Raw genomic sequence first — 10,499 nt, forward strand, 5'->3', positions numbered from 1 at the left:
GCCTGATTTCTGCGGCACATCAGTGGTTTAAGGAAGTGATAAATCTGTCCTGATATAGTTGAGGCTTACTACATCAGTAAGGCTAAAAACAAGTGCCTGGCTAAACCGTCGGTGAACCTTCACTGTAAGGAATTAGTTTTTTAGATGGTTTACTAGTATGTCAGTGCCTTTCGATTGTTTTTTGCCCTCTCACTGCTTTGGGGTTTTACGTGCTTGAATCTCTTTGCAGGTCTTCTTTTGCCACTTTCTTTCAATAAAATTTCAGTTAGACCAGCCTCATCTTGTGCTCATCTCTTCTGTTTAGTGTCTTCTGGCTGGTTTTAAGATGAAATACGAAATGCCGGAAGACTCATTTTAGAGTCAAGTGCACTTATAATGGCCACAGCTATAATGAATGTTCATTTATTGCAAAAAATAGTGCTTACTTCATTAATTTATGCCTGAAGTATATGACACTGCATCAAAATAAAAAAAGGACTAAGCCTCTAACCCTCATGGCCAAACTGCAGTTACAGCAAACAAAAGGACACCATAAACCTGCCCCACATACACAAGCTTGCACTTCAGGACAATGCAGAAATAAGATCAGATTAATTCCCAAACTGCATGACACTGCCACGCAAAGTAAAGATTGTGACAGGCAATAAAGGAGCAACAAAAAAGCGAACTGTAGGTAGTAGCCAATCTCATGCAGACAAGCTACAAGGTCAGGCCAACATAGATGTGGAAGAAATTTGAAAAAAATCAAAACAAGCACATAATAATTTCTAAGGTTTTCACTGCTCTTTAAATGGCAAATACTTTCCTGAAAAAACATAACAGAAGCGGCAATTTTTTTTCGGCAATCAATTTTTTTCATGTACTTCATTATCCTTGAAGCATGGGCTGGCATAGAGTAGTCAGATTAGTGCATGCGTTCCTAAGCAATGCAATGCCAAAAACTGTACTTACAGAAAAAGCTTGCATTACTGAGTGAATACCACTGGCCATCCACTAATTTCCCAGCATGCTCCAGGTCACTGGCAAAAATCACACGCAACTTGGTGGCTTGCGCAACTTCCATGCAACTCTTGGTCTTTAGCTGGAAAAAATTGAGGGATCAGTGAGATATCAAATTTTACATGCACTGCTTTGTTTCAATGACCGACTAAGAAAAAAACAGCGGTTTCTGTGAGCGCAACTATTTTTTCACACTAGCTTTCTACAGTAAACCACGTTTATCGCGACCTAATTCCCACTGACTTGCTGCATGGCCCCAGCACTACTGTGTATAGCACTATGGTTTCAAATGCTTGTTAGCTCTGAGCCCTTGGGCTTGCACTCGTTAATGCAGAAAACCTCGGAAAGGGCAACCAGAGCTTCGAGCTTTAAGCCATAGGTATTCAGAAGCTCAGTGGTCTGTGGGAGAACTTTTGGCTGGGTGACACAGTAGCAAATGCTGCTCCAGCTACTTTCACTCTATTGCAAAAAACTCTCACAGCAGAGACCTGTCCTCCATTTTGCATTGCAGAAACAATCACTGAAATTCAAAGCACGCATACTAAATGCACACCTACCTTCCAACACAGCTTCATAATAATGGGTATAATTATTGGAATGAAATACCAGTTAGTACATGTAGTTTTCAGTTTATTCAAATATTATAATCAACCGACAAACAATAAACATTAAAAGGGAAATAAAATAGCCAGAATTGTTTAAAAAATCTGTCACAAGAATTATGTGACATCCACTGCACTCCAACAGTTCTTGGCCTTTGTGCACCTTCAAACCACACTTTCTTACAGGCACATTTGCACAGAAATTGCGTTGAAACTGATCTTTAAGAATCTTTATTGGTGCAACAGTAGGGGAAACCAGGTTTTACTCAAAAACGAAGGGCCCTACACATTGCATCACAAGCCCAGATGGTGCACTTGAGTCGCCTCTTATGCTTATGCAAGAAACAGGAACAGAGATATCTTGACTAAATCAAAAAAGAGGAAGTGCAATGCATGTGTAATGCAGAGAAGATATAAGCAATACCACACTAAACCACTGGGAGGATTCCAAGAGTAGGTGAATGCATGAATGGGTGGCAATCAGATGGCTAAATGAGATTAGGAAATTTGAGGAAAAAGGGTGGTAGCATGTGGCACAGGACACAGTTACCTAAAATGAACTAGAGAACCATTGTTCTGCACTAATTTTAACAGCACATTCACACGACAGACAAAATCACTAACTCCAGGAACAGACTGCGCATCATGCAACTCAATGTCAATCACCATTGCAAATGACACCAGCACCGCAGACTGCACATGAGGAAAAGTAGACATATTTTTGCTCTCAACTTTGAGCAGCAGTCAGCTGCGCTTTTAAGAGCAAAGCTCTAAAGTACGGCAACATTGGCACTTTGTTTTACTGACATGAGGGTGCTTGTGAGCATGCAAGTCCCATGTTTGTTTTGTGCCAATTGTGTTAATTGTGAGGTATGTTTATCTAAAGAGGGGCATCTAACATGGGCATCAGCTCTTCATTACTTCCCTCCTATATCCCTCCCTTATATCACGGTTCAAGTGTCCACCAAAATGTGAGACAGTTACTGTAACATTTCCTTGAATTTTCTTTCAACTAATTTTATTTTTTTCAAGTATACAGGTTTAAGAAGGTAGAGGTACAAACTGTGCAGTATAACCATATGCTAAGGCAATCAACCAGCAATAAATCTGTGCTGACAGCAGCTTGTCCAGTGCATTGCAAGGATGCTATGCCATACAAGGATTGGTGTCATCGTGCAATGTTACATTACTGACTGACAATTTGGTCTCCGTATCAGAAATACTGGTAAACCATCATTGTAGAGCACAATGTTTTTAAAGGGATAAATGAACATATAGGTCCTTTTCAAGGACACATATGCATACCAGGCAAAAGGTGTGCAATGCCAAAGCACGTTTATGTTCACTGCAGCTGCGTCAAGAGCTACATCAGTGACTATATTTTGTACAAGTCTACAGTTCCGGTAATTATAAGCTGGGGTACTGCTGTGAAGTGCATGTAGAGTTTCATGCATTTCTAAACCTAGCTGTAAGCCTATATTGAAAATATTTTTCTAAATAGGCAGCTAAGATAAGCATCACTTAAAAAGAATAACTACCATGAATGGATCAGGAGGGATGACACAGCCAAAGGCAGGAAGCACGCATGACCAAATAGATGCTGGCCGCTGGCAACTGCAAATAAATACATCCAGAGCAACAGCTGTCAGTGGCTACAGCCATGTCATGAATGACAAGAGAGGAAATCGTCTACTGCTTTAAAAACTTAACTTAGACGTAATATAAGTAAATAAAAACCAATGAGCTAGCCCATGGCAATACAAATGAACAGATTTTATGTAATGCACCCATATAAATTCTTTGAGAAGAGTCACAATGACTGTTATAACCACACTGAAAGATGAGCTGGCTGAAATACTGCACACCAATTTGAATATAGGATGTGCAGGTTTTCATTAATTCCTATCATTGTGCCTTGCACCAATGTCTAGGTATTAAATTGAAAGTTGCAACCAGTCTGCCTTGGTTAAATGAGAGAATGGAAAAAAGCACGCCTTCACTAGCAAGAAGCTTGATATCTCACAGCACAGCTTAGCATCATAGAAAAATTGCTAGCGCATTTAACAAATCTGCATACAATTAAAAGCTGCACAAATGTGTCGACTGGCAATGCAAGTAAGGGCAAGAGAAACAAAAAAATACCAAAGAACACTCGTGAGTGCGGCGAAGGGAGGTCTGTGGGTAGGATCCCTTGCCTGGGAAGAGTTCCGAGCTCGGAGAATTGCCGGCACCACAGCTAATGGCACGCAACCAAGAATAAATAACAAAGCGAAAATAAGTAACAAAAAACCATCGACAATGGCGAACGACTTGAATGCGGGCCGCAAAAGCGAGGGATATAGCAAAAAGGTAGAAATCCTAAATAATTGTGCAGTTGCATCTCCGAACGCTCGCAGTGCTCAAGAGAGGAAGCATCAACGTTTACCGCTCAGGAGACGCAAGACTGATCTAACTTCGACATAACTGCCTCAAATCCTGTTCCACTGGGGAAGCACAGACAAGTTTACAAATGACAAGGCGATGAATATGAACTAGCCTTTCGCATGCGATCACTGTCTCAGAATTTAGTATGACGCATATTAAGGCACAAGCACTAATGCGGTGAGTACCAACCCTGAGCAAAATAGTGCGGTGTCTGATCGCAGCTGGCCTAGCGCGAGAGCTCCGCCGCGCGGCACTTCTCGCTCATCGTCTTCTACGCAGTGCAAATCCATGCTTTTGCACCGAGTTTCGAAGCGCTAGCAAGCGAAAGCGTAACTCTGTTGTGGTATCTGGTGCCATTTTTATTTACCACGGCACGCGAGTACTAAATGCACATAAAGACAATGAGAACAACACTTGTCATGCAGGATATAGGCCCTGCTTTTTTGGCGCCGCATTATAGCTGCGGCAACCGCAGGCGGACTGCCTCCACTCACATCGCTATATAGCCGCATACAAATAGCGCGTGTGAATACAGATCATTAACAAAGAAACGCAGAGCGGGACTCACCGGCCATGCGATTCATCCAGGCTTAGAAAACGGCGCAGGAGTCTTCGTTCCCTTTACAGTTGACAAGAGTGTTTTTCTTCATGGCTTACCCGTTGAAACTCGCCAATGTTTACAGGCCGAAATCCTGGTCGTTGGCTTCCAAAACACACTCCTGCTCCCCTTCCTATTGAATGAGTTCTTCACACGTGTCCGCCGTACAAGCACTCAAGCAATGCCTCAAAGAGGCAAATAATACAAAACACGACGCGTCGGTTGCGCTGCAATGGCGCCGACGGCTGCGCTTTCGTCACTGTACTTTCGTGTCGGTGAAAAATTGGAACCGACAAAAAAATTTGTTTTTTAAACCATGAATATTTATATTATCTTCACAACAAAGACACTGCATTTATTTTAAATTATTTTTAGAATATTTAGGAATACTAAAGCGCTTTCAGTTACTTTTTCTGGCATGTCGTTTGTAGAAGCTGCGATCCTGTGATCCCCTGAAGTGACCCGGATGCGCTAGCAGACGACGGAGCAGACGACGGTGTTGACAGAATGCAATTTCGTTTGATGCCAGATAAAATCACTAAGCCGTGACAAAAACAGCGAAGAAAAGCGCCGTATCTCAAGCTGGCGAATATCGTGGATAAGTTGAACGCAATTGGCACGATGGAGAGTAGCTGCGATGTATTAATTTGCGCTACACTGGCACGCTCACCGGAGGTCATGAAACTTAACAGCTTAATCGGTGACCAGTACAAGCGGATTGCTTTAATATCAACTGCGTTACGAAACTACATCGATACTTGCGTCTCACTTTAGCTAATATGCAACAGCGGCTAGCACTCGCCGCATCCTGATCGCGTGTAGTTTAAAAGCAAGAGCCCACTAGCGCATCGAAGTAGCCGTGTTTTCGAGTTCGTATCGTTACGATAAATACGAGCTGTTTCGGCACGTACTGGAATTGAAGTTCTCAGCCTGTGCGTCACGGACGGTGACGATGGCGTCGCGGACGATCTTAAATAAGACTCGCCCCAAAGCAGCCGATAACCCAAGCATATGAGCGTTAAATGTTGTTCACCAGTACTGCAAACGTGGGCACAAAGTATCGCTCAGTCGCAGCGCCAGTCGCTCGCTTCTCGATTTTCCAGCCTTCCGAGTGAAGGTCGCAAGCTGTTGAGCCAATCAGTGAGCCGGCCGGAGTGAGCGAGGCGAGCTTTCGGGAACGACGCCGCCCGCGGGCGCGCCGGGCAATAAACTACGCGCTACCCCCTGGCTGCCCTAGTCGTCGCTAAGCCTAGCCGGTTTCACATCGATGCAGCAGCTGAGTGCACTTCGAAACTGGCTAGCGCTGAGGTGCTGCTCTCGTCATCGTTTTACTGTGAACCTCGTCTCATAGTAAAACAAAGATATGCTCGGTTTCCGCGACACCTTCAGGAGCGGAGCCAGCTGAGGCCAGGAGAGCCGCGATTGAGCAGCAGCAATTAAAGGCGCCGTGGGGAGACATTTGTTTGTATTCCTGTTATCGCTTCTACCAACGACTCGATATTGGCTAACGATACTCCATCCGACGGCTTAGTATGGACTTGAACAAACATTACTGTCGCATTTTTCTGACGCTGGCGGCCGGTATTCGGGCTGGCATGCCGCGCCCGTACGTTATCATGTCGCTCAACTGTATGGCCGTGGTGCACATCAAAACCACTAGACATCCTCCTTTTCGCTCAGATTGTCATAGCACACAGTCACACTGGGACCAGAGTAGTTTAGAGGACCGAGCGCGGGTGCACAGGAGCTAGACTGTGTCAAAGCAGGCGAAACTCTTTAAAGCGCGCGGTTGACGTCAGTCCCAAGACTTTATTCTCATTTCGACCGAGAATCAAATCGGTTCAAACTCGCCGGCCGACGCATTTCACCTTGCCTGCATACGCTGCTGTCTATATTTAGCGACATTTTCGTGTCACCGTCATGAAATTTTCAGTGAAGGCAATGAATGACGTCGTAAAGTATATTTTTTTGCTATTTTATGATAAGCACCACGTCACTGCCGCTAAAAAAAATTCTACGCCAACACTGCATCAGCGTTTGACTTAAGAGCGTTAGCTACGAGAGCTTCAAGTGTTTAGATCGGGGTGCTAGATCGGGGTGCTGAGCAAACGTGGAGAAGACAAAATTACAAACATCTGAGAGCGTTTCGTTAAGGAAACATTCGTTCTAAGATACAAGCAGCGTCATCTACTTCAAAGATTTTGCACTACTATTGCGATTTACAGCCACCTTCGCTATATCCGGTATGTTTCCTCCTTATATATCAGTTAACGAATTTTATAAACTTGTGCATTACAACAAGACGAATTGTTTGACCGCATCCGGAACCCTCTGCGACAAACGATTAGGCCTTGTGGCTGTCTGGAAGTCCCCAGAATGCACGGTGTGGGGGCAAAAAGGTCGTCGGTGCGAATCCCACACATATTTTGGGCTTCATCTAAATATTTATTTTATCCTCAGGAACATGATAACTCAAATGACACCCCTTCGATCGTTATGCGTCAAACGGGCGGCCCCCAAATTTGATGCAAATGGGGTTCCCCGGGGTTCCACTTCGATAGCCGCTATACTGGCATATGTAAAACGGATCGAAGGTATCTGTGACAACTGAGGCTCTACGCGCCCGCTGTTGCTATGTGATATAGTGTGTAACAGTCTTGGCCAATTTGACCTTCCCTGCAGACAGACGTGTCCTTGACAAACGTAAGTAGTAAGAGCTGACGCTCTTAAAACTGAAACGCGGAAAAATAATATCGAGGTTGCTTTGAACATTTATACTGAGAACTGCGTGCATGTACACACATGCTGCCTTTGTGTAGCCGGATGGTTATGGCGAGTAATTTTCCCTGATTGACGATAACGACATTCTTTTCCGCGACGCATAGAAGTGTCCTTGGCCTTTTCTGCGCATGTAGTAGTAGCGGTAAATTATGTTACATGGCTTGAACATGTCACAGAAGCCAAGAGGACACTGACTTTCAGTAGCGCCATTCGACTTGCGCACACCGGTTGGTGTGCAGGCGCTCTCGTGGCTGCAGCTACATGCCGCCACCACAAGCGCGTGCGGATACGCAGGCACCGCTGGCTTCGTCGCTTGTGCATTACAGCTTTTTGGGCTTTCAAAGCCGCATTATACTCTTGAGCATGCACTACTTTCGTCACATTGTCATGTGGGAACAAAAGGGAATTAGGTGAGTGCTCGAGCAGTGCCTCTCCTCTAATCCAATTCTCGTTCGGTGAGAGAGCCAAGTCGCGGGAAGCGAGTTGAAAACTCGATTCGCCAATGTGAATGAGCACTTCATTTAGCTCGGTGCCCGTCACCAACAGACCAGAGCACCTCGCATCCTCTTCGCGACTCGCCACAGTAAACGCGTTTTGAAGCATCTTTTGTCAATTTGATCCTATCGCTGTCACACGACAGCACGACAGTATTTCTAGAGTTCTGCAGTAAAACAATTACCCTCACCAGGAATATGTCGTATGACACATCCCACGATAGGTATCTATCGCGCGGCACAATCCACGACAGGTATCTGTCGCGCGACTCATCCCACGACAGGTATCTGTCGCGCGGCATATCCCACGACAAGCTGTTGTGTCGCGCGACAGGCCGCACGACAGGTACTTTTGTCGCGTGAAAAGAGGCGCGATAGATGTCTGTCGCGCGACTGAACCTACGACAGGCAACTTTGCTGAGGCACGCAATCTCTGTCGCGCGGCACGCCTCCCTCTGTCGCGCGACAGTACCTGCGACAGAAACCTGTCGCGCGACAAATGCTGCGACAAGGACCTTCTTCGCACGACAAAATGCAGGAAAGATGTCTCGTGCGGCAGAACCTACTACAAACAAATTTGTCGCGCGAAAGAACCCACGACACGAAGCTTGTCGCACGACACAAGGCACGACAAGACAGCTTGTCTTGCGACACAAAATTGGGTCGCGCGACAGATGCGCGACAAAAAATTCTGTCGTGCGTTTTGATCGGGTAGCTTCCTTCCACTGCTTGAGGAGCTCACCCTTTTCCCACACTTGCTGGATGTAGTTCGTAATTGCTGTGATCGACTCGTCGTCTAGATTCCGCAGCATTGTGTTTGTGATTCCGACCGGGCCCGGAGCGGATTTCGTTTTGAGCTTAATTATCTCTGCTCTCACCTCTGCCTCCGTTATAGGCATATCGAGTTCCTCTCTGGGAGACCCCCTATACTCCGGTAGGCTAGAGCGAGTTACATCTCCTACGTATGTTTGTATGATTCCCTCCATAAAATCCTCGTCTGACCCATCACATACGTGTCGCGCTTTGGCTAGCCTGATTTCTGCTTGAGAGTTTGATTTGGTTGGATCTAGCAAGTGTCGCAGAATGTTCCACGTTTTTGCAAGGCTGATACCTCTTTCCATGTCGTCGCACCTGCTACACCAGTTTTGCTCGCAAAGTTGCATCGCATACTTTTCGATCTCCCGGTTGTGTCTGGCTATCCTTCTTTTGAGGTTTCGATTCCACCTTTTCTTTTTAAGTCTGCGTTCTACGCCACATTTTGCCTCCCACATGTGGAGGAGCCTGCTGTCGGCTATTATTGGAGCGTCTGAACCCTCTAAAGATATCGTCGCCTCGGCGACGTGTCTCTTTAGTGTATCTGTCCAATCCCCAATGTTCGTGATGGTTCCGATCGAGATTTCCCCCCGTCGTTTTCTAAATCTTTCCCATTTCGTGACTTTCGGCTGTTTAGCCGGTTTTCCCTCACCCCTTTCGTTAATGTTGTGGCTATTATGTAATGGTCACTTCCCAAGTCTTGCTCTGTATTCTCCCAAGTAACCGCTATTGCGTTCTTGGAGAGCGTCAGATCAGGCGTGGTGTCCGCCATCACGCTATTGCCTCTTCTGGTCGGGCAGCCTGGGTCGGTGTGTAGTGTAAAACCTAGCTCCTGTATGTCCTCCCATAGCTACCTGCCCTTGCCGTCTCTCTTCTGTAGCCCCACTCCTCGTGTTGCGCATTTAAGTAGCCCATTATAATCAGGGGATTTCTCCCCGCCGCCTTCAGGGCCTTCCTAAAGATGGCCCTGAATTTGACTTTCCATTGTTTTGGTCGCGAGTAGATGTTTAAGATAAAGAGGCTCGGCTCTTCCTTTCGCCCCGTAAGCATCTCTACTAAAACCCCTTCCATGTCTGTGTTTAGAGTTGATTTCGTGTTCAATTGTCGCTATGTTTCTTTTCACTAGAGTCGTTACGTGTGATATATCTCCCCTATGACTGTGAAATGCCCGATATCCTGGGAGGGTTGCTAGTATACCGGTTTCCTGCATCGCTATTGCCAGCGGCTTTTCTTCTAGGGTGTCTATGTATTGTTGCAGTAGCACTCGCTTGCGTTGGAACCCTTGGCAGTTCCATTGCCAAATTACGGAATTATTTCGAGCGTTTCTGGCCATGTAGCTGAGTTAGAATTCCTTCAACGTTTTTTTGCCGCTCCGCGTGGGCAACCAGCTCAGCTCTTTGCATTTGTAACTCTGCTCTCTGCGCTTGCAGTTCTACTCTCTTCGCCTGTAGTTCTGCGACTAGGCTTTCATGTTTTTGGTTTGCGTTCTCTTGCGCTTGATTGTGTGCAAGCATCATTTGTGCCATGAATTCTCTAAGTTCTGCCTGATTTGCCTTAGTTGCGGCCCGATTGGCTTCTCCCTCTTTCTTGAATGCTACCCATATGTCGGCCTCTTCCTCCCCCCTACGCTTGAGCGGGGGTCTTCTGATTGTTTCTGCCTCCTCCATCGCCTCGCCTGCTATTGCTTGCGGTTTGAGTGCTGTGGGGGGGGGGTGACCTGTTAGACTATCTGTTTTGGCGGTGCTAGTTGTGTGCGAGAGGGAGATTCCGTTTTTGCCTTTCTCTTAT

The 10,499-nt window shown here is 45.9% G+C and overlaps 1 long non-coding RNA gene across 2 annotated transcripts; it reads right to left on the bottom strand.

Annotated features, from left to right (window-relative positions):
• Positions 1–812: 812 nt before the first annotated feature.
• LOC144130668 (uncharacterized) lies at positions 813–5,157 on the bottom strand. Of its 2 annotated transcripts, XR_013314176.1 has the most exons (4): positions 4,594–5,157; positions 3,744–3,837; positions 3,140–3,215; positions 813–1,081 (listed from the first exon to the last, which is right to left on the bottom strand). It is a non-coding gene; the product is annotated as an uncharacterized LOC144130668 (long non-coding RNA). The 2 variants fall into 2 exon arrangements; XR_013314172.1 differs by having other exon boundaries at positions 3,744–5,157.
• Between the last annotated feature and the right edge of the window lie 5,342 nt (positions 5,158–10,499).

The sequence above is a fragment of the Amblyomma americanum genome, chromosome 1 (genome assembly GCF_052857255.1).
Source record: "Amblyomma americanum isolate KBUSLIRL-KWMA chromosome 1, ASM5285725v1, whole genome shotgun sequence".
Lineage (NCBI taxonomy): Eukaryota > Metazoa > Arthropoda > Arachnida > Ixodida > Ixodidae > Amblyomma > Amblyomma americanum.